Source organism: Ceratina calcarata, unplaced genomic scaffold (genome assembly GCF_001652005.2).
Source record: "Ceratina calcarata isolate Rehan_Ccalc_2016 unplaced genomic scaffold, ASM165200v1 scaffold78.2, whole genome shotgun sequence".
Lineage (NCBI taxonomy): Eukaryota > Metazoa > Arthropoda > Insecta > Hymenoptera > Apidae > Ceratina > Ceratina calcarata.
In genome coordinates, this window is record NW_017179105.1 from 1,314,513 (window position 1) to 1,320,597 (window position 6,085).

The window sequence follows — 6,085 nt, forward strand, 5'->3', positions numbered from 1 at the left end:
CGGTCGTACGCTTTTCCTATCCCCCACACATGTGATTAATGTCATAAACGGTACTTCTAATTATTGTAGATCGCGTGTCTACGTATAGGCATTGCCTTACGAAAAATCAGCAAGCGGAACGTCGCGGCCTTTTTGTTAACGATCCGATCCCTCTTCCCCGACAATATTAATAATCGTCCCAACGGAGCAATTCCGGTAGCCGGAGGGTCGGCAGCGTTGGTTGTTATCACGCAACATTACCCGAAAATAAAGGACGCCGTGCGGTTTGCCAGTACGAGGGACAGGTAGCCGGAATACAATACCTAGAAGGCGCACGATCTCGGGATAAGAGAGAGAAGCCACCCTTCGCTTCGACCCCTCGAGAGGACGAGACCGAGTGCAATGATGCTGCACGAACTCCGCCCTCTCTTTTCATCTTCCCTCTGGACCGTCTCCGTCTCCCTTCGCCGCGCCTATATCGCGTTAATGTTCTTCCACTTTTTCTGTAACTCTTTTCCTCACTGTTGCGAACGTAACGTTTGCTCCTTCAGCTGGAAAGCGAAATTAATCGAGACCGCCGGCAAGAGTTCAACAGCGAAACGGATTTCGCGGGGACGTTTCTCAAATTAAGAACTGCAATAGAAGCGTTTTTTGTAACAGGAAATAGTAACGAATTACAAGAGGGAAATACGAGAGTAAATGCAAACGTCTCTCACTTATTTTTAAGTGATTAACGAACGTAACGGTGGAATGCTTAAAAAAAAAGTTTTCCCGAGTTGATTAAAATTGTGCTGCGAGCCTGGGTTTCGCTCGTCAAATTCCATTGAATCCGCGGAGCATTGTTCGGCGCCGAGTAGCGAAGGAGAAGTTCCGAACTCGACACAAGTGCAAATGTTTAAACGAGAGAAATCAAAGGACCAAGTGGAATGTCTTCTGGCTTGTTAGACCAGCCCTCGACGCGTAAACGTCGCTCCAGACCAGAGACGGCCTCGTTCCACCTGACGGCGCGGTTCGAACGCTCGGCCCGCGGATTAATTATATTAACGTTTTAATTAATCGAGCCTGGACTCCGGGCAAAGAGAAATAAAGACTGACGTCCCACAATTCCCGAGAGTGATAACAGGCTGGAAACATCGACTGAAACGAAGCTTCTCTCGTTAGCTTGTTTATCTTACTTTCGTCGATCTTTCGCGGAGAGATAAACGTAGCTTTATTAGAGGAACTTAAAGAAAATAGACGTGAGCACTCCGGAAACTTTGCCGCTTCTGCTGCTTCTTCTTCTTCTTCTTCTTCTTCCCGACGTTCTATGTAGTCTGGGATTTAACCGGACTTGCAGCTCTTCAAAACGTTAATGAAACGGAAACACTGTATAATGATGATAGTAAAGAAACATCTTCACTCGCAGAGAACTAAGATTAATTAGCCTTCCGATCCGCGGTTCATGCTTTGTCACCGGAACGTTGAAATCATTACCGAGCCTCGTTTCTACGAGATCCGTCCCTCGAAACGATCCGGGACCAGTCGAGCCTTGTAACACCCGACGCCAGACGCGTTATACGAGCAATTAATACGATCGTTCCCGGTCCTATCGGTGTCCGTGCACGTATTTTCTAACGGAAGAGACCGGTGTAACCGCGATTCAAATGAAAGGTAATTGAGCGTGAAGAGACCGGCGACGATAATGGTGGAAAACGTACAAGGCGGATCTGGTCGTGCGGAAGATCCTGGGGTAGCCCGGTGTAATTGAGATATTGTCAGCGAGACACGTGCGGGGACCGAGTGCTCCGGTCGGTTCATAAAATTAATAACCCATAAATCCGGGGGAATATCGGCGGGAAAATTGCCGGAACATATATTACAGCTACTGTGCCGAAGATCCGCCCCTCCCCCGTCCTGTCCCCAGCATACCACCGGGTCGAGTCTCGTTCCTGAAATTAGATCTCGCTACACGTACGAAAATATTTATATGAATTTTCTGCCGACAATTATGTTATCTAACAGTACGAAGCTCGGTGTTCGACCGATATCATTTTTCTAAGTACATCTTGTATCCCCGGAGGAACGAGAGTAAGTCCGTTCGAGAGGAGTAACGAAGTTATCAGCGGGATTGTAAATGACACGGATATATCGGTTCGTCCTACTTGGGACGAGCGGAAGGAACGGTGAGAATCAATGTTTGGTCTACAAACAGGGGCGCGCTACACGGCTGCGTTCCTCCCGGTGCTCTCCAGGTCTGCGTGCATCTGTTACGATCACATTGTTCTAAACAATGCCCAGAGGTCTCGCCGCTCTCAATCAGACGGTGTGTAACTATCCGACAGGGTTACTTCCTGCCCTCCCGAGTCTCTTCCTCCTCCGACCATCCGCCTCGAGGCCCTCCAGACCTTCCAGCGATGTTCTCGTGCCAGGGAAACCGCTACAATGTTTATCCAACAACGAAAATCTGATCTTACCAAAGTGGAACGCCCTCGCGCTAGTAGCATAACCCTTTCGCTGATCCGACACATCCGTTAAGATTCAGGGACAGGGCTGCGAACTAATACGTTACAGAAGTGTACGATCGGACATTGTTCCGAACGAGGAAATGTTTGCATAAATACCTGCGATTAGGATTTATTCGAGAGACGACAGAAAAGTTCGTGGTGATGTCCCTTGGAGATCTCGGGAGGCTCGTAGTAAATTCCTCGGTCTACGCTACATCCAATCACTTAGCGAATCTTAGTGGATGCTTTGGATCCTAGTCACGAACCCGTATACTGCGCGTAGCTGCTCTCGATACTCCTGAACGAGATAGAAAAGCATAGACGTGGAAAAGATAGTTAATGAAGTTGTCCGATCTGCACGTTTCGTCTACAAACGAATAAACGGTTTAATAATATTTTGACGTACTGCAACGTGAAAGGTTCATCGAGGTCCATAATGAACCGAGGGTAAATGTAGTTGAACGTGGGACAAAGTTTCCCGTATTTAGAGAAGCAGCCGAGCTAATGTTTTCTAACAATAATGCCGACGTCGGGTTTTGGCAACTGTTAAAACGACACCGAGCATCAAATTCGCGTGACCCAGAGCTACTCGTTCCTGCGGGATCGTTAGCACACACGACCGGCGACTCGTTGACGTTTCCCGATGCATTTACACGGTCCGGTATCTTCCCGTCCTGTTCCCTCGCATTGTTTCGTTGCTCGGAGCTGAGTCAACAACTAACAATAAGTCAAATATTCCGGCACTGTCGCCTGCTACCTGTTCACTTGTTCACCGACTTTGCATTCCGTGGATTCGTTCGCGGATGACTTTCGAGATTAAACGAGCCGGGGTCAGAAACTCGCGGATGGAATTACGAGAAAGCGAAGAACCCGGAGGTAGATTTCATAACATTTAATCGGAATTTGAGCGAGGAATTCGAGGAGGAATGAAGCTGCGCTCGATCCTTAAGGAACCACTGGGAATATTTAAAATTCGATGCGAAATGAGGCGGGCGACCGAAACGTTAACTACAGAAACAGGACGTGACGCAAATCGAACGGTCTCCAAATATTTGCTTCCGTCGTTCGAAGAAACCAATCGATCGCACCCGGAAATCTCGCGCGAACCATCGCCCTCGGTAAACTCGCGTTCATTCCTCGCGTTTACAAAAATGTTCCCCGGGCGTAAGTGTTGCGAGAACGTGAGCATGCGAAATGCATAAAATACTCGGCGATCGTAAACAGTTCAAAAACGTTCTCCGTCTACGCGACGTACACGGTTGCCCGTTGAATAACATTTCGCGAATACGCGGAGCCCCGCGTCCCATGTAGCACCCGGTGAATTAATTCGCTGATCGAACGAAAGTAATATCACGAGGTTACGCCGTGAATAACGAACCTGTACGCAGTGGCGCGTGCTCCGACTGAAACACACTCGATTTAACTTTTAATTAATGGATTCGTTAAGGTAATTGAGTCGGGCCGCGGTGTAACTTTTAGCGCAGAGATTAGGCGTAACTTTCCCGGCCCCGCGTTTCGAATCCCTCGTGAAGTATTTAACGATTTCTACTAGTAGAGGCGAGAGACGAACGATTCTCTTTTTCCGGGCGTAATAAATTTTCAGCAAAACAGGAGGAGAACACGTGAAAGTGGGATTCATGGCCGGGTCTCCTGGCGAGGTGATCAATACGTCGCGTCGGTGGCGCAGGATCGACGGGAACTCGTCGAATCCGCAGGCACCGCGGATGAGTAAACGACAAAGGCTTTGTCCTGTGCATCGCTCGAAAGAGAAAATCGAAAGTGTAATAGGTCCTCCGGGATGCACAGAGGCTCGTGTGCAGCCTGTCTAGCCCAGCCCAACTGCATTAATGCGGGCACGATCAGCGAAAAACTGAATATCAGAATTCTTCTATATTTCTCTTTTATCTCGGCACCGAGACCAAGTACGTGGTCGCGTCATGGCACTCGGCTATCATATCATAAACTGAGTTTGATTAATTTGATACTAAAACAATTTGGAGGATAAATAACGATATTCCCTGCAGGATGATAAATCCCCGTCTCCCTTTCGTTTCCATAACCCCCGAAACTGTTAATCAACGCGATCTACAGAGTCGGGGGGGGGGGGGATGGAAGGAAAGGAAAACGAAAGTGAACAACGAACGGTGACACACGGTGGAAGGAGAGAAAGCGTGGCCGGAAATGAAATCGAAATTATTTTTCCCTCTTTCGCTTTCTCCCCTTTTCTTCGGCGGGGATCGAACGGCTGGAAAATAGCATGGAACGAAAAAACAGCGGACGAGAACGAAAGCCGAAAAAAACGGAAAGGGGGTACAAAAACGACGGGTCGAGAGGGTGAAACGTTAACGGGTCCCCGGGTTTTTTCTCCTCTTCGAACGGGTAACAACGCGTCGCGTAAACCACTCGGTCGACGGTTTATTCGCGGCGTCACTCGACGTCGCATACCATCAGCGTTCTCGCCTAACCGGCCGGTCGCGCGCCGCAGTCGCGAAACCGAGCCAAATAGCGCGTACACGCTTGCTCGTGAATACGCGGCTGCGGGCTATAACGTCCCATAAAGATGCAAATAGCCGATTGCCTCTCGAAATGAGAAGTATCAAGGGAGACCGGTTAGATCTTCCACCTACGCTGCAACCGAAGCGAGAACTACTTCCCGGCTCGACGGAGGGTTTGATCGATCGCACGGATAACCACGGCTAAAGCATTGTTATCTCGAGCTTTTAGCCCAGGTGCGTTGCTACGTCGTTACGAGTTTTCCACGAGCACGTTCCTAAATGTCGTCTCTCCGCTCGTGCAAATGTTTGCTTCGCCGCTGACGCGAGTACACGCGTACGAATCGACGGATACAGGACTGAGAAATTACGACCAGGGTCGCAGGGAAATATGTTTAAAGAACATTGAGACATACGAATCTGTTCGAGCTTTGCACACGTTTTAATCGGTTCGCCTGTTTCACGGATACTCAATTAATCTTTGCCACGATAGATACCAGTCTTGTTACACGCTTCGATGTGCAAGCATTGTCTCTAGACAAACTACCCTGGGAATACTGATAACGACACCGATTCTCCGCTAATTGCTAGTGTAATTAAGTGATCGCGGAGCAGCCGTTCGCTGGCGAAAGGAAATTTCTCGGGGAGAGATGACAGGTCGGGAGATAACCGCGATTAAATGAATTCCAGTGATTACGACGGGACCATTCTTTCCTGGCCACCGGTACACGCAGTATCCAGGTCACGTAAACAAACTTTCATTCTGGTAATTGCACGGGATATAGTTCGAGCCCATCCCCTGTATTATCGGGTACGTTGTTAACGCGATATCGACACCGTTGGAAATGTAACGAAGAAGAATGGCAACGTGTATCTAACCAGGGAACGAACGAACGCACGAATAAAACAAAATGACGGACGTGCTAAATAAGTGAATGTCACGTTTCATTAAATGAAGTCAACAGTTTAATACTAGATCTACTAAGGAGAGTCAAAATGACTCGTTCGGCATTTCTTATAATCGTTATTCATTTTCAGTAAACTCTGTTTTCTAAAATTTTGCATGACTTTTTCTAAAATAAGCAATAATTCTGTAAAACAGTTTTCTTTTTTTTGTCTTTTTGATGTAAA